The following is a 19,112-nucleotide window of genomic DNA, read 5'->3' as shown; positions in this document are numbered from 1 at the left end:
GTTTTCTTGTCCAGAACCTCTCATCTCAGGAGAGAATGAAAAGTGGAGGGGAAGGTTTGAGCCTCACAGGCTGAAAAACAGGTGGTCCTAGGAGCTATTACCCTGAGTCAGAGAAGGAGCTTCAATAGATGCAGGAACTCAGGACATGGAGTCTCATGTCCCAGATATCTCTCTTCCAACATGTGTGTGTGCTTATGTCTAAATATCCTTTGTGCAGTGAGGAGTCCATTGAAATTAAGTAGCACAGAGAAAATAATCAACATGAAGCGTTTTTATAAATAAAGAACTAACAAAATGGAAAGAAAAAAAATCCATGAAAATTTGGTTTGACAGTATGAAAGTAATATGACTAAATAATTACAGCCATTATGTTAACTTCTCATTTTGTCTAATTACCACACAGCACAATAAAAAGATTTATCATTAAATATGTCAGCTTTCCTTTGTTGTTCATTTATTTGATCACAGTTCCAAACTTTGTTCTTGAATGTACAGGCTGCATTATTTGTTCATGTTGCTGCTCACAGCTTAAAAAAATTAGAGGGAAACTTTCTACCCTCCTGTCATAAACCATATTAACACTGAGTAAAATTTAAGAACATTCTGTCGATATTGAAATCTTAGGGTTCTTGCTAACTTGTTTTAATTTTTGACTGTGTGAATTGAATTGGAAAGGTGCTGAAGAGTGAGAACTGTTCCTGAGCAAGGGATCTGAAGCTTTCCATGAATCCTCTGGTCTGGCCAAAGCCTGGTTGCTTCATGCCGCACTTGTGGTCAGTTAGACCAGCTAGGGTTTGCTAATCAACCTGACTTTGCTTACAAGACATCAGCATCTCCATACATTTGATTAATTGCATGTATTCCTGACAGTATGACTTGTATATGTTAATTGTATAATAATATACCAGTGGCATTAAGGTGTTGAGGCAGAGTTACTCTGCACGAATAAAAATGGAAAACCTCACACTGTAACATCAACAGATGCTATAAAATAATAACAGCATCTGACACTGACTGGGCAGATACTGTATACTGGCCAAGCACGGTTCTGTGTTATATCCTAACGGATCTTCACAACAGTCCCATGAGGGAGCTTTAGTACTTCCTCATCTAAACTTTGAGAGGAGATGGAACTTGCCCGAAGTCACAAAGCCCAGGTAACTGGGACTATCTTACAGACAGGTCAGTAAACCCGTTTACCTTTTCCATCTCCTCTCCCTCACGCTTTCTCCTTAGTATATTCTGAGAGAATACCCGTCCTGGCTTAGGCAAAACTGTCACATAGGGAGATTTGCGTTCACTGCTCCTCCACTGTGCCTTGAAGATTTGGGTCCTATTGACATTGATTCGAGGTGAGATAGGAGAATTCTCACTATATATATTTCAACTATTATCTGTTCCCAAAGAGTATAGTATCTTGTGTGTGAGTGTGTGTGTGTGTGTGTGTGTGTGTGTGTGTATTCAAAAATATATACCATGTGCTAGGTGCTGAGGACAGCCCCATTCTCAGCAAGCTTTTCATCTGCTTGGGAAACACTGAACCAGATAATCATAGTAAGTGCTGTGATGGGAGAAATATAGAATTCTGTGGGATCTTCTAACCCAGATCTGGGGGGAATCAGGGAAGGCTTCCTGGAGGAAGAGACATCTATGTCAAGGCCTGTAGTAAGGGAGGAAACCAGGAAAAGGAGGAAGATAAGAAAAGAGGGTCCCAGACAACAGAACAAGCATGTGTGCTGTGTGGGCCAGGAGAGACTGTTGCATACAGCTCTTGATAGGACAGACTTCACTGCATAAGCGCTGAGTGATCCTTTCTAGAAAGTTTTTCCCTGTTTGCTACAGAACATGATTTTCTCAACATCGCACCGTTAACAGATTTTTCTATCAATAACTCAATCAGATTTAAGTATTTACTATAGAAGGCATTGGGTAAGGCATTGAGAAGAATTTGAAAAAGGCTGAGACCCTGCTTCTACTTTCAAAGAGTTTACTGAGAGTGGAGTTGAAACATTCTCAGAGGAAAATAAAAAACAGAAAACTTTTAAATAATAATGCAGACATTTAAATAGGAGGAAGAAAAACTTGAGGTTGCAACTCTCAAGCTCTGGATTCCTACTATAAGTCCACCACTTTCCAGCTGTGCAAACTTGCACAGATTCCTTAACCTTTCTGGGGTTCAGTTTGGACCTATCAAATTGGAATAATAAAAGGTCCCTTTCAGGATGCATCAGGTATTAAATAGGTAATGTCTATGCAGCATTTGGTATGCTGCTCAGCCCAGAGCAAGCTCTCCGTAAAAGTTTTAGCCACTAAGGTAGTGCTATAATACACTCCATAAATACCCAAAGGCCTCTTCTCTGATGCCATCACCCTAGCATCTGACTCTCCTCCTTCCATCGGATTTCCTTCTCAAGCCAGCATCATCTTCTTGCCAAAGAAGCATAAACCACAGGCTTTGGGGAAGCTGGTTTGTCTGTCTCACAAGCAAGCCTCAAAGTCTCCTGCATACCTTCCTAAATCCCCCTGCATGGTCTGTCCCACCACACTGTTGGGGTGAGAGGGACCACTTTCTCCTGACCTCTCAGCCCTCTCTCTGCTTTCTTAGCCTTCTGTCCTTGCTCACATGGCAGCTAATTACAGACCATCCGCTGACATCTTTTACCATGCTATAAGATATTTTTATCCATTATTATTTCTTTTAACACCTAACATTTGTCGAGCTGACAGGACTTGAAAAAAACACTAAGATCTTATCAATTTACCCTTTAAAGAACAAGTGACAGTTTTGAAATAACAACACTAAAAGCAACTCATTTATTTACTTACTTATTTGGTGGGTAACATTGAAATGTCTGGTCATTGCCTGGGAAAATTGGGGCACCTTTAGAATCTGGGGAATGATAAGGGAGAGTAGGTTTTTGATAGTACTGATGGGAAATGGTAGGTTTAAAATTGTAGATGAGTTAATTTCAAGGTTGTGGTAGGCCATGCAAGTGAAAATATCCAGTCAAGCAGTGGATTGTTTTGGGAGTTCCTGTTGTGGCTCAGGAGGTTACAAACCCGACTAGTACCCATGAGGACAAGGCTTCGATCCCTGGCCTCGTTCAGTGGGTTAAGGACCCGGAGTTGCTGTGAGCTGCAGTGCAGGTCACAGACATGGCATGGCTCGGATTCCATGTTGCTATGGCTGTGGTGTAGGCCAGCAGCTATAGCTCTGATTCGACCCCTAGCCTGGCAATCTCCATATGCTACAGGTGCTGCACTGAAAAAGCAAAACAAAACAAAACACAAAAGCAGTTGACATTTCAGAATGGAGTTGAAGGGAGAGGATGTGGCAGAAGTAGATTTAGGCATCCTTCCTAGGGGGATGACCCCACTTTAAATAAGAGTCTTCTGGGTCAGAAGCCCCAGTGACAAAAATTGACAGAACACTGTAAACCAACAATAATAAAAAATATTAAAAAAAGAAAAGAAGTCCCAGTGAAGGGGCACGTTTTAACCAGGGTGAGAAATGCATCACCAGGACTACGTGTGCTTCTTTGCCCAAGACGAGGGAATCAACTGAGTCCCAAGACTTCTGGGGCTGCTGTCCCCAGGAGGCTTACCTTTCAGGTCTCCTCTTCTATATTAAAACGCCATGCGAATTTTCCAGTTTCTCTGCAATATACACACAAGATTTTAAATTATTTGTGAGTAAAACTGACTCTGCAGGATGGTAGGGAGCGTTTAGCTTGTGGCTTCACATGGAACAGATTATCCTAGGCATACCCACATGGAAGGGAGCTCGCACTTTAGTTCCTTTGCAATAAGGAACTTTGAAAAAAAAATTAAAAGTGTTGTTGCTGTTGTTTTAGTAGGAATTTGATCATCACATTGGCTGACCAGTGAACAGGAGAAGTCACAGGGTGTGAGTGGGACCTCAGAGAAGTGTTGAAGAGGGTGAGACCGCCAGGAAGGGGGTACAGTAGAGGGGTTGCCTGGGTGATGCCAGGTCTTAGCACCTTATGGGTGCAGTGAAGGGTTCTGGAAGGGAGAAAGAAGAGTTGGGAAGCTGAGTCTTGGCAGTGCTGTTGGCCCAGAGTAGAAAGGAGGGAGAAGGCCTTGGGCTGGGTGATCAGGGCACTGCTTGCTTTGAAGCTCTGTGAACCAAGGACTCTCTAAAGTTCTCTGTAGGGCTACCAGCAAGCTGAGATTTCTCTGTGGAGTGGAAACAGATTGCCAGAAATTCCATCCCACAGCATATTTCACTGACAGATTGGGTGTGATTTTTCCCGAGATGGGGGTGTTTCAAAAGCAAAGGAGGAAAGGGAGGCTGGGAAGGGGGAGGTAGGGGGGGAAAGACAGCTGTCAGCTTCACTGTGGCTTCGGGACAGCTCTTGCAGATGTGGGCAGAGCAACAATCGCCAGTTCCCCGAGCCGCAGGCAATTCACCAAATCCCAGAATGGGGGAAGGTGGGGGCAATCCAGATTGTAGGAGAGGATCCCAAGAGTCTTTTGGACACAGAACCTAGCCTCAGGACAGGTTCACTTTGCGTGTAAAGGAACATCTCTCCTTGCACCAAATTAAATCAACTTGATCAAAATTTGTAATGCAGAGGAGCATAATTAAATTGAAGATTTTAATTAGGCACAGTTTTGATGAAACTTAACGGGAGCCGGCAGGAATACTCTTGCTGTCTATTAAACATAATCCTGCCTGGTGAAGAGCTCTTTAGTTGATGGTCTTTAATGACTGCACAGCTCTCTGCTTCTTCACTGGTGTTCCAGTCAGTCTGGAGGAGGATGGGGAAGATGGGGAAGGGCATAGGGACTGGCCAGAGAGAGAAAGGAGTGGGACATGCAACCTGCAGGGAGGCGTCTCCTTCAGAGCAGCGTTGGTGCTAAACTTTCGAGATACCCACTTCCTCACTTTTCATCCGTCAAAGTGGAGAAATGGCAAAGGGCCGCTTCAGGGTAATGAGTCAGGGCAGAGAGGGCAGGGCTCCCTGCTGGCTCAGAGGCGTCTCTGCTGGCCCTTTTTCACTCATCACTTCCCGCCTCTCAATTTCACTTCACAAGGCTGGAATCTTACACTGGCCTCCCAGTGGGGGAAAACGAAAACAAAAACAAAAACAAAAACAAAAAAGAAGTCTTCTGGGAGCAGAGATCCACAAGAGCCCTCAGGCTGCTGGATTGGATATTAGTAAATGCTACATCACTGAAAGAATGAGGGGATGGACAGGGCAATTCACCCTAGAACTCTGTTGAAAAAGAGGAGATAAAACGTATGGGCCAGTCATGACTGCTGCCTTTTTATAAAAAAAAAAATGGGCTTCAATGAGAAATTCTTCCTTCTTCATCTCTCCTTTTCTTTCTTTGTCCAATCAGTGTTCTACCGAGGTAGCACTATGGCAGGTACTCTACCAGGAACTATATATTTGATGGGGAATACTAAGAGTCTGAGCTCTCTGCCAGCATGGAACTACCAGACTAGTGAGAGAGACAGGCAGCAGGCACATGTTTAGGACTTATGAGAAGCTCTGAGAAGGAATAACAGAAGAGCCATCGTTTGTTTAGGTCAGGGATTAGCAAACCACTGCTGAGACTCCAAGTCTGCCTGTTGCCTATTTTTGTAAATAATGTTTTATTGGAACACGGTCAGGCATATCACTTGCATATCGCCTGTGGATGCTTTTGCTACAAAAGCAGAGTTGAATAGTCATGACAGAGATCTCAAGGCCTGCACAGCCCAAGAGATTTCCTATCTGGCTCCTTACAGAAAAAGTATGCCAAATCTTAGCTTAGATGAGTAGGACAAACCTCTTGGAGAAGAAATTTAACCCAGACTAGAGGAGGAGAATTTAGCCTGGTGAGGAGTTGCATACACTGAGAGAAGCAAGAGTGATAGTACTGTGACCAGGAGGAGTTGGGTGTGTTCAAGGACCTGGAAGGACGTCCATGTGATTGGGTGGTAGTGATGGAAGGATACAGCGCCTGGAAGAGATGGAAGAAAAAGGTAACCCTGGAAAGGGATTTGGATGTGATTCTGAGTGCACTGGAACACCACTGAGGAGTTATAAGCAGGGGCAAGAGGTGCTGTAATTTTTAAAGAGTCCTCTTGCCCCAGTGGTCAGAGTGGCTTGGAGGAGAAACAGTCCCAGATCCTGTTAGACAAAGTGAAGATGCTAGCGACTTAGATCAAGGTCATGGCAGTAGAGGTGAAGAGTCATGGGCAGATTTGCAATATGTTTGGGAGGTAAACTTGACAAGATTTAGAAATAACTTAAATGTGGAAGGGGTTGATTAGGAAGAGGGAGGGATCAAGAATAATCCCCCTTAGGATTTTAGCTGAAGTGGCTGGGTAAATGATGATACATACCATTTACTGAGGTTGAGAAGACTGGAGCTGGAGAGGAAAAGGTTAGGTGGAATGATTTAAGAGTTCAGTACTTTTCAGCTTTCTTAAAATTGAAATTCATATGAGACACCAACTAGAGATGACAAGGAGACAGTTGGATATATGACCCTGAAGTACAGATGAGAGGCTTAGGATGAAGACAGAAATTTGTGAGTCATCAGCATGTAGATGCCATTTAAGCAGCAGGACTGGATGAGCTCACCTAAGATGGGCAATAAAGAGAAAAATAAAGGGGACCTATAACTGATGATTTCCCACAGACTGCTTAGCTTCAGCATGGCCTGTTTCTCATTGATATGTATCAAAGCATTAGGCTGAGGGTAAATTACTGAAGAGACTTAATTAAAGAATATCCTGAAAGACATGAAGTGAATTATTCTGAAGCATGTGCAGTTACTTCGAGACAACACCCAAAAGTAATACCAAATGCAGGGCCTTGTATCTCTTTATATATGAAAGTATTGGTAGTGTATGCGTTCTTGAATGGTGCATGACAGACTTGCTCTTCTGAGCTTTTATATATCCTTCTTCAAGTTGGATAACAGTTGAGTCATTTAAAGTGGTTGTTCCCAATCACAGCTTCCCAGCAGAGTCATCTGACCAGCTAGTTGAAAATATGAATTCCCTGGGCTCCCACCCAGAATGATTTGATAGATCTATGGGAAGTTCCCAAGAGTTTGTTTTCAATGAAGACCCTGGGAGATTTTGATATGGGAAGCCCATTGTTTGGCATTTGGTAACTACAGTCTTCATGGATATTTCAAAGGCAAACTTGAGATTGTGCCACTCCAATAACCATATCTTCTAAACTGACTGGGATCTAAATTTGTGAGTTTGGGGGAGTTCCTGCTGTGGCTCAGTGGGTTAAGAACCCTTCAAGGTGTCCATGAGGATGCAGGTTCAATCTCTGGCCTCACTCAGCGGGTTAAGGATGCAGTGTTGCCACAAGCTGTGTAGCATAGGTCCCAGATGTGGCTCATCCTGTGTGGCTATGGCTGTGATGTAGACTGGAAGCTGCAGCACAGAATGAACCCCTAGCCTGGGAACTTCCATATGCTGTGGGTACAGTCCTAAAAAGAAAAAAAAAATCATGAGGTTGGTATAAGATATAAATATTGTTCTTATACATACAGTAGGATTATTGGCTCCCTCCATATTCCTTCCTCTTTCTCAACACCTCACCGAAGCCTGAAGATCTTAGTCTATAAAATGTTTCCAGGAGTTCCTTTGTGTCTCAACAGATTAAGGCTCCAGTGTGGTCACTGCTGTGGCTTTGGCTATAACTGCCGTATGGTTCAATCCCTGGCTTGGAAACTTCCACATGTTGCGGGTGCAGCTAAAAAAAAAAAAAAATTCAGCCAACACACATACATACAATACCTTACACACATTATGTTTCTTCTTATCTTTCCTTCTCTCTTCCTCTTGTGCATGTGGACGTTCATGTGCACACACACCCCTCTGTATTTATCTTTAGCACCACGGCCTTGGTTCAAGTGTTCATCATCTTGCAGTCAGGCCTTTGTAATAGTGTCCCAAGGGCTTATGTTGCCGGTCCAGTCAATAGTCGCTCTCGTTCATCCTCCAACATGCTGCCAGAATTTACTTTCATAAATCGGATTCCTTCAAGGTCCTACCCTGAAAGAGACTCCCTATTGGTGCATCATTGCCTATTAGCAAAAGTGTAATCCCTTGGTATAGCATTCAAAGACTGCTGTAGAATGACACAGTCTCCTTTGTCAGCAAGCCTTCCTTCGTTCCTGGTACCAATTCAGTCCTGTCATCCACACTAACCCACCTATACCTGCCAGTGCACGTCTGCCCCTCATACTTGCTCACCCACCTCTGCCCCTCTTCACCTGCCTTTTTGTACCTACTCATATGAATGAACACAACTTCATATCTCGATCTGAAATTCATTCATCCCTATAACTACCTGATCAAGTTTTATTCATTCTTGAAGATTCAATTCTTATATTCCCTTTTTTCTAAAGTCTTCTTAGGCTCCAAGGGCAGAGCCCGATATTGCATCTTTTTTTTTTCTCAAACTAGCAATTTGTACATATTTTTACTGAGATGTTTGTGATTGTTTCTTTCTCACAAACCCCTAAGTCCTAAATCAAACTGAAATTATTCACCTTTCTATCCCTAGCACTTAACTCAAAGGTAGGTTTATTATTCTTTTAGCCATACCCATGGCATGTGGAACTTCCTGGGCCCAGATCAAACAAGCCACAGCTGTGTCAATGCTGAATCCTTAACCACTACTCTACCAGGGAACTCCCAGAGATAGGATTAAAGTGGGCCCTTGACAATGCATTGATATATTTTTTTTTCTTCTCTTCTTGCTGTCAGGTCCTCACTAAGCTGAATTCTTAGGGTGATCAGTGTATCTGTCTGTAGTAGCCCATCTTCCATCCTCTGATTTGCTGGTGATTAGGAGAGCAGAGAGCTGAGCTTATTAGAATTTTGTGAAAAACAATCGTTGATACGTTCCTGCTGGGCACCAGAGTGACTGTCTTTGAGTGAAATGCTTCCACTTTAGTGCATGGTCTTCTTGTAGACTTGTATCTTGTACCTTCCTTCTTTTTGGGTTTTCTTACATGTGTTTTGGTAATTTAGGTTACTGCATAGTAATCTTTGAACAGTCAAAAAATGTGTGTTTTCTATTATGTTCATTGCCCTCATACTGAAGTTTAAAATGGAGAACAATGAAGACGAGAGGCCATGAAAATTCATGGACAGTAGTAGGTGTCCTTATAGACACAGTAGGTTGTCCTTAACCCAGTGTCTACAGATGGGCTTAAGGCATTCCATGAGTCCTTGCTACGTTATATACAACATGTGTGATCATGCATGTGGATTCTTCTGGGCATAGGTTCCATAGTTTTGTAAGATTCTCAAAGTTACCTGAGACCCATAAGAATTAAGACCTACCCATGTAGAATACATTTTCATGCCTTTCTTTTTTAATGCCCATCTTTAAAATTAGCGCATGAATCTTAAAATACCTGGAGAATGTGAATGATTTCTATGCTCTGTGTTGACTCCCTTGTCCTCCACTCTTCTCAAGAATCTCCAGACTTGCTCTGTTCACCCATTATTTTAGCCTCAAAGCCAAGGAGAGAGGAGGCGGAATCATTTTTAACAAGTCCTGTAAATAAACCCAGCGTCTGCCATATTAGATCATTGTAAAACAATTCCCTGAAGCCCAAGGGATTAAATAATAAAAGAAAATGCTTTTCACGAAAACATGCAGATGATAGAAAATATTCTCACTGTGGTAATTTACACAGATTACTTCATGACAAATTGGTTGTTTGAGCTGGTCCTGTTGATCACTGAAACACTGTACATTTTCTCCTGAGTTTGGAAATAATTGCAAATGCATTGTGAGGCCCAGGGCCTTTGTTACTGACTCACCAGCATGCAAATGAACTTTAAGAGATGCCTGGGGGTCTTAAAGCCACAGCTAATGTGTTTTGTTTACAAAACAGTTGTCTTCAGTATTCCACATCAATAGGTAGAAATTGCCAGTGTTCATTTAACATTTTTTGAGCCATGCTGCCATTAGGGTCTACTGGAAAAAGGATATGGGATACCACCTGGTAATAAATGCCTTGCTGTCTTCATCTCTCCTCCATCTCCCACTGTCCCCAGTCTGTTCTTCCCCATGTATTTCTGTCTCATTAAATGATACTCATTCACCCACTTGACCAGAGGGGGAACCATGGGCACCATCTGGACTCTCTCTCTCCTCATTGCCTATTGCTAAGTCCTGTTGCGCTTACACTCTCTTCTCATAACCTCTCGCTTAGGTTCAGGACACCAGAATCTCTTGTCTGGATGTCAGCTGTGGCTCCTTGTTTCCCTCACTCCAACCTGTAACACCTTAACTTTGATGAACAAGTGCCTGTACCCTTTCCAGGTGTCTGGGTGCACATGCCCATACCTACTGATCATAGGGTAGGATGGGTAGTGTTTGTTCACTCCACTTCAGCCTGCATTTTTTTTTTCTGGTCTTTTTAGGGCCACACTTGCAGCATATGGATGTTCCCAGGCTAGGGGTTGAATTGGAGCTATAGCCTCCGGCCTATGCAACAGTCACAGCAATGCCAGATCTGAGCCGTGTCTGCGACCTACACCACAGCTAACAGCAGTGCTGGATCCTTAACCCACTGAGCAAGGCCAGGGATTGAATGTGCGTCCTCATGGTTGCTCGTCAGATTTGTTTTCACTGAGCCACAACCGGAACTCCCATTGGCCTGCATTTTATAGTCCATCTAAGGTGGAGCCCAATTTTTCTCTGCAAATTACAGGCCTATGTAATCCAATTTGAGACTATACCCTAAGGATTCAATCATTGCTTTTTGTGATTGAATAGCAAGAGGTTTAGAAGACTCAGTTTGAGAAAGTCCCTCTTTGATAGCAATAATTTTTTGATTGCCTATTCATAGTCTTCTTTTGTCCTCCAGAGGGAGTCTTTCATTCTCTGAGGTCTGATGAAGCTGTCAATTTCAGCATCCCAGCCCCACCATAGGAAACACCTGTGACCCAGATTGGCCAGTCCACATATCCCTGACTCCTGGGCCGCAATGACTGGCTCATGTCTAGGCATGGAACCAGACCAGGCCATTTAGAGCCTCCTGAGAGTAATGATTAAACACAGACAAAAATAAATGCTCTTTCCTTTGAGGATGCTACGCTCAAAGGATATAGGTGTATAAGCTGCTGGTAGCTATTTTGCCATTGATGAAATCTTGTCTGCAATATATAGTCAACAAAGGCAAGTGACTATGGTAGTGGTGGAGGTGATGGTAATGGATAACATTTATTAAGTGCCACCCATATGCCAAGAACTATTCTAAGAGCTTTATGTATATTAACTCATTTAACCTTCATAGACCTTATACTTATAATCATTATCATCATTATTGTTGCTATTATTTTCCCTATTTCGTAGATGAGAAAACTATGACATTTAAGGGTTAAATAATACGAGGTTATAAAAAAAGCTCTTAAGTGGGGGAGGCACAGTTTGAACCCAGGCAGCCTGGTTCCTGAGCCTGTGCTCTCAACCATTTCATTCACTGTTGACAGAACAGGAAGAGGAGAAGGAAGGGGGAGGAGGAAGGGGAAGGGAGACATGGATCCCCAGGACCTTGCTAGGGTCCTTGGATCCTGAACTCAGGGTTCCTGGATTCCTAGTGGTAACCAAGAACCTTTCATTTTTTTTCACAAGTCAGTTTGAATTGGATTTCTGTTCCTTGCAGCTTGACTAAAATATTCTGCCTCTCATCATTGCTCATTCTGTCTCTTGTCTTATTGCTTTGCCTTAAATAATAATAACAGAAAAATAATAGTAGTGCATGGTATAAACTTGGAGGATATAAAGAAGATATCTTAAATGAAGATGTCATAAGGTTTGCATGTAATATAACCAATTCAAGGTTGTTATTTTTGTTTTCTTCCATTCTTTTTTTCTAATCATTTACTTATATACACATATAGGGTTGTGTATATATATATTTTTTCTTATCTTGTTCTCTTATCACATGTGCATTCCCCCGTGTATATTTTTGAAAGCATGATCTTAATGGTGGCATACTGTGTATGTATGTATGGGTATGTCTCTCCCTGACTTGTCTGTGTTTCCTAGTATTTGACCTCTTTCCTGATTGACCCTTTTTATGGGGGACCAGGAAGGATACTAAGGTCTATGGTGTCAGACTTGGCTTCTGCCTATATTCCTTGGCCTTCGTCTCAGTGAACAGGGCCTTGGGGACCAGCCTTACACCCCACATCAGCCCCTCCCACAACTCGGTCTCCCAGCCAGGGAGGAGACCATGTCGGGGATGTCAGAGGCAGAGCCATCTTGCCGCGGCTCATCCCTCCGCCTGTGAACCAGAAGGGCTCTTCAGCCAGCAGACTGGGAATAAGACACACTCAGGAAAAGGTCCAAACTTCTTCACAGATCAGCAAGCAGAAAGCCAGGAAGGCTCAGCAGTTCCAGGCGTAATTTATTCTAAGGCATGCAGAGTTACCAGTTAGCACAGTAAGAAACCTCTTGTTCCTGCCTTTTTAACTCCACACATCAATAACAATTTGCTTGGCAAAGCCCCGGGTGCTGGATCTAAATATGCAAACCACCGGGGAGAAACACAAGGATAACGTTGAGAAATTAGATTTAAAATAGCAAAAAAACTCTTTTCACCATATCCCTCTCAGTTCGTGCTGAATAAAGGCTCCTAACATTTATGAAGCATTAAACACCACATAAATGACTAGTTATTGATGTGTAGATGAAAAAGAATGTGAATGAAGGAGTAAAAATAGCACAGCTGTATATAATGCAGATGTCAGTCTCCTATTTGATAAATCTCTGGATGTTACTCCAAGTGATGAGCAGTGGTTGATGAAGAGAGATTTTAAGCCTCCCTCCTCCCAAAGTACTGAAGGCAAAGACTAGAGACAGAAGGGGTGCTAGGTAGTCTTCAGCCAAGGAGAATGTGAAGCCAGAGGAGTTCAGGACAGTGTGGTCATTCTAAGTCAAGTCACAAAAGCAGAACCATCCCCCCAACCATCCATTCATTCATAATTTATTATCTATCAGATATACTCCTGCTTTCAACTTTGGCCTTGCTATCCACTACTGAGGGCTAAGTTTGTGCCAAGTATTTTACAAAGTGTTTTACATGAATCTTCTCACTTAATCCTCATAACCATCCTTTGAATTTTTATCTTTCCCATAAACTGATGAGAAAACTAGCTCAAAGAATTTAAGTGACCTGTGGAAGGATGAGCAGAGAGCATGTGCCATACCTACAGACCCAATGATCCAGACCTCTTCTCCTACCTATTGTAGCTGTTGAGTTCCTACCATGTATGAAGCTTTGGATTAGGCATTGGAGCTTAAAAAGGAACCTTCAACAAGGCCCCTGCTGCCCTAATTCCTGGGGTAGGTATAGCTGAAATTGACTAGAATCTTTGGAGTCAGAAGACTGATGGTCTCAGAGCTTGTCACTGGAATACCCAAAAAAGAAGGTCCAGAGGGTCATGGTGACCTCAGGAAGAGACACCTAGCTGCACTTGGGTGGATTTGGAATAATTCAACACGCATCTTAAAGAATGAGTCATGTTCATGAAATAGAAACAAGGGAAACACTCTAGGTGGAGGAAGTAGCACAAGCAGAGACAGTAACAGTTAACTATAAAATCACACATTCAAACACTGTAGAAATTTGAAAAATACACACAAACCACCTATGAAGAAAATTAAATTTCCTGAGAGACATGAGGAATATGGCTCTAGCCAGTGATTCAAAGACCACACAGCAGAAGTGAGAGGATTTGGGAACCAAAGTATCTCTTGTACTAAAGGGTGTGTGTTGACATACAATTCACTGCAGCTGAGAGCCTAAGGGTGCAAACACATCAGTGCCTTTGTAAAGCTGACAGTTCCTCCTCACCATCCCCCACCTAAGTCTACAACTCTCACCCTCCACCTCAGCCCTATTACTAGATCTCCTTAGCTTGAATTTTTTCACAGTACTCAACACTGAAATAGTAAATGAAATTGTTTGCTTCTTTACCTGGTTATTGCCTTTCTTCCCACAAGACTGTAAGCTTAAAGAGAGCAGACTGTGTCCATCTTTTCCTCTACTCTTTCTTTAGTAAGTAGAATAATGTTTGGCATGTGGTATAGCCTCAATACTTGTCAAATAAATAAATGAACTCGACAGAGAAAAAGAGCAAGATTCTGCCAATAGTGGAAGGCAGGCTCAATGAAGTCCTGTTATGGGCCAGGCTCCTGTCATTCACCTGGGCCTCATGGTTTCACCCTAATCACTTTTAAGTGGTTTGGAGTCAAAATCACTTCTACTGCCTTGGAATGGTTTGGGGAATATCAGAAGCAGTAGTCCCAGGCCTACTATCCAAATGCTTCTTTTTATCACCTTTCAGATACTGGCAGGCAAATTGCTTGCAATCGCACTTAGCCAACACTTGCCCCTCCTGCACCCATAACAGACATTGCAAATCAATCATGGCAATTTTTCTTGTAGCTTTAGAATCCTTGTCAATACCACACTCCAGACAGACATGGCTAATCGATAGGAAGTGGCATTAAAGATAACACTTACTTTTCATCTTCTGAGCATGGAGAAAACTAAATAGATGTGAGAAGGGAGTAATATAAGTAGATATAAGGAGGAAGGGACAAATCTATATTCCAAGAAAATATTGTGCGCTTTATGTCTTCAGACTCCTCCAACAATGGCAAATAGAACAGCTTTGAGACTTTATAACACAATGGTTATGAACATAAACACAGATGTCATGATAGCTGGGTTGCAGTCCCAGTTTTATAGTTTTCTAGCTACATAGTTGAGAGCAAATTACTTAACCTCTATGAGCCTCAGTGACCTCATCTGTTAAATAGAACTAATAACCATATCTAGCTCATCAGACTGTTGCAGAGGATATGATAAAATAATTCATATAAAGTACCTTGTCTGGTGCCTAGGACACAGTAAGTGATCAATAAATATCAACAGATAAGATCAATAAATATTAGAATTGACAGATTTATAAACATAAAATTAGCCAGGAGTTGAATCTTGAACTCCAAAAATTGATGCCCTCCTTCTCAGGAACATAGAAGACTAGTCTACTTTCTATTCAACTCCAGCAAGTTTTCTATTTCCTTCTTCTGATTTTTATTCATTCATATTTAAACCACTATTATAAAAACATTAAAGAAAATGTTTTAAACAATAAGCACTTAACCATAATTACAGCCCTTTTACACAACTCATTTCATTTTTCCTATTCCTTTCCAGGCTTTTCCCAAATGTAGGGTAATTTTTTTTAATGGTAATCTGATTCTTCCTGTTTTTATTTTCAATTTTTATTTTTATTAATGCTCTGAACCAGGGGGTTTAGTTTTTAGACCTTTCTCCACCACTTCATTGCCATGTTCAAATCACTTGGCCTCTCTCAGACTTAGTGCCCCCCTCTGTCCAATGGGATAATAACAAGTACATTGCTCACCTCATAGATGAGAAAATGGATATGAAAATATAAGGTTTAAAAAACAGTCTTAATTACCTCAAAGGGAAAATATATATAGGAGCAAATGAAATGATAAATGTGAAGAAACTTTTGTAAAATGGTATTATTAAATGAGCAGGGAGGAGGAAAGTCAACATGTAAAATTGAAAGGAAACTAGGAAATAATTCTGTAAGTTGTGGAATTGAAATCCTTTAAAATGATAGTAAATCTTACTTAAATAAATCTCTTTGCCGATTATGGTAAATTATTGGATTTTCTTGTTTGCTTTTATTTTTTTCTCTTTCCTTCAAAACATTTTAGATTCAATGGCAGTTTTCTTTCCTAAGTAACAGTATTCCCCAGGGTCCTCAAATATTTAGAGAACCTATTGAACAAAATGACCTATAAGTTATACTGAGTAGAAAATAACTATCAAGCTGAAATCACAGGCAAGTTAGATAAGCAAAAGTAAACGGTGTTTGAAACCCAGACATCACCAGTCCCTTCATCTTTCTGGAACTTTCCCAAGGGAATCTTCTCACAACAAAGGATTAGTGAACAGTGTTGGATTACTTGAGGACCTCCCAGGGGAAATGACAGAGTTTAACCACAGTGAACAAACCTGAAAATTTCTGCATCAGTAAGGATAGTTGAAGTGATGTTGCAGTAACAAACAATTCCCACACCTCAGGGTCTTAGCACAGCCAGTGTTTATTTCTCATGTACATTAAATGCCCAGAATGGGTCAACAGGGAGATTCTGCTCAGTGCGCTTACTCAGGGAAAGAGGCTCATGGAGTCTCCATCATGATATGCGTGTCTGTGACCGCCTCAGCACAGGGAAGAAAACAATGCACACAAGTAACATGTGTCTCTTCTCACTTCTCATGTTCCATTAACTGAAGCCAGTCATGTGCCACACCTAAGTTTAAAGGAGGTGGGAGCTGCACATGGCTGGGAGGAGAGCCAGGGGTGTTAGACAGCAGTAATGATCATCATTACTATTTAGATATTCTTCATCTCTGAGGTCTTTTTATCTCTTATTTCCAAGGAGTGTTGGGGAATAAGATGAAATAAGAGAAGGGGTAGAGGGAATCCTTTTTCTCTTTGTATCATATTTGCAGTTCTCAGTCTTCCTGGCTTTTATTTCCTTCCAGATCTTTCCCTGGCCTCTAAATTCCTCAGTCTTTTAACGTAAGAGAAATCCCACTGTGGCATATTGTGTTATTGCTCTCAATTTTTCATGTCCATTACTGGCCTTAGCTAATAAATGGACCTTCTAGTACCAGATCCTATCTTCCTCAGAGGGTGTGTGTGTGTGTGTGTGTGTGTGTGTGTGTGTTGCAGGCAATGAAAGAAAAATCTTTTTTTAAACACTTATTAATTGGTGGAGTGGATATTTCTCTGAATTTTACATTAGAAAAGTCTTAAGAGGATGGGAGTTCCCGTTGGGTTGCAGGAGAAAGAATATGGCTAGTATCCATGAGGATGCAGGTTCAGTCTCTGGCTTTGCTCAGTGGATGGGGAATCCAGTGTTGCTGTGAGCTGTGGTATAGGTAGCAGACACAGCTCAGATCCTGTGTTGCTGTGGCTGTGGTGAAGGCTGGCCACTGTAGCTCAGATTGGACCCCAGCCTGGGAATTTACATATGCTGCAGGTGTGGCCCTAACTCCTCACCCCCTGCAAAAAAAAAGGGTGTGTGTGTGTGTGTTGGGGGCAATAAAAGAAAAACTTTTCTTTAATACATATTAATTGGTGGAGTGGGTATTTCTCTGAATTTTACATTATAAAAATCTTAAGATGAGGACACAGTTCAGCTTTAAGTGAAGAGTGTGGGATCTGGGGCCAGGCAGTCGTGGATGCATCTTTGACTCCTTCATTTACCAACTGTGTGACTTTAAGGAAATTTCTTAGCTTCTCTAAGCCTCAGTTGCCTAATCTGTAATATTGGCAATGATAATTCCTATTTCTCCATGGAGGTGTAATGAAGATCTAATGTGGATAGTACCTGGAACATAGGGAGCATTGAGGAAATACTGGCTTTTGTTATAATGCTCATATCCTCCTGCACCTAGGAGTTCCTTTCTTAACCTTTGTGACCTTTGTGACTAGCACAGAAAACAGTAGGACCATCGTCTCCTTGAGTGTGGGGCACTTTTCTGTTAAATCACAATGTTTAGGATATTTTGGCTCAAAGTGTCAGGAAACCAAACTCAAAATGTCTTAAAAGCAAAAGAAACAAAAAGCCATAGGACTGGAAGATCAAGGTTAGCCAACTCGAGGCACAGTTGAATCCAGCTGCTTAAGTAATAACACCAGAACTCCCTTTCTGTTCTCTTTATCTTTTCTTATTTGTTCTGTTATCTGGCTGCTTTCTTCCTCACAGTGATAGAAAGACTGCCAAGAAGCTTCAGGGTCACTTCTTACTTTCTTAATAACTCTGCTAAACAGAGATTTTTCCTTTGCCCAACATATTTTAATAAAACATCTCAGAATTGCTTTTGATTCGTTCTGCTCAGATATCTGACTATCCCTGAAATAATCACTGTGGCCATGGGAATGTAATACACTGATGGGGGAAGCCTAGTATTCACTACACCAGAACTGCAAGTAGAATTAGCCATCATCTGCACTGGAATAAGCTGCTCTGAGAGTGTTGGAGGAGTTTATTTCCAGAGGAAAATAGGTTTTACTCATCAGAACGGTGACTGACTGTTGGGCAAGAAAACGCAATAGGTAGCTATACACATCTTGTGGATAGACATCAATTTTGAAACAGCACTGCCCCACCTTTGGCAAATAGGCAGTATCTACATCAGTGTCCTCCCATCCCTTACCCACAGCCAACCATGGAAATCAATCATAGTCCTCTTGTCCCTTGAGCTCAGAATATACTTCAGAATCCTGCTCGACACAGTGCTCCTGGAAGCTAGTACAAATTGACAGAAGTTTCCATGAAAGATCAAACTATTTTCTTTTTCCAGGTCATTTTCGGGTGAACCACTAAGCCATGTCATTCCTTCCTCCTTGCTTTCTAGTTGACTTTTTTTTTTTAAGTCAAAATATCTTATTTCTACTTACAACATTTTATCTAGCCACATTTGGACTATTGTCCTGATCTGTTGGGATCTTCAGTCTTGGTTCTCTCATTCAAGTTTCTGTTATACTTCAAGTTTCATGCCATCCATAAGATCAGGCCATGTCTCTTTTGATCAATGAAGAGTGGGATGGCCAAGAACTGAGTTCTTGGTACATCTCAAAACCTCACTTTCTAGTTGATTGTATTTTGATTGTGAACAACAAAATTGGCTGATATTCTAGGATGGGAACATACTAAGTACAATATACATACATATGCATTCAAATGCTATTTTTTCTATTTTTGATTGACTTGGTAAAAGTCAATCACTTTTTTTCTATTTTTGATTGACTTGGTAAAATAAACTGGTCATGCCTAAATTCATCAGTCAAGGTTCAATCAGGACAAAAGACAATTATCTAACAAAGAAGAAAATGAACTTTAGATCTCTCTAAACTAAGTCCATCATAGCGCCCAAAGAAAAAAAATTTTTTCCCCAACATGGCAAGTGGCAGGAAGCACCATGGCCTTGGAAAATAAAGTGCTTGGGTGAAGCAGAAACAGTTTGGCTCACGTCAGTAGTTT

At 41.5% G+C, this 19,112-nt stretch overlaps 1 long non-coding RNA gene across 1 annotated transcript in view; it reads left to right on the top strand.

Moving 5' to 3' along the window:
- The window catches only part of LOC106508256 (uncharacterized), a 448,820-nt gene that overhangs the window by 269,709 nt on the left and 159,999 nt on the right, over nt 1–19,112 (top strand). The window lies entirely within an intron of this gene.

The sequence above is a fragment of the Sus scrofa genome, chromosome 16, assembly GCF_054392235.1.
Source record: "Sus scrofa isolate SSC_HxYL_T2T_F1_AM1 chromosome 16, Sscrofa_HxYL_maternal_Yorkshire_Landrace_v2.0, whole genome shotgun sequence".
NCBI lineage: Eukaryota > Metazoa > Chordata > Mammalia > Artiodactyla > Suidae > Sus > Sus scrofa.
The sequence above is the reverse complement of the archived record's forward strand: the minus strand, read 5'-3'. Positions and strand labels throughout refer to the sequence as shown.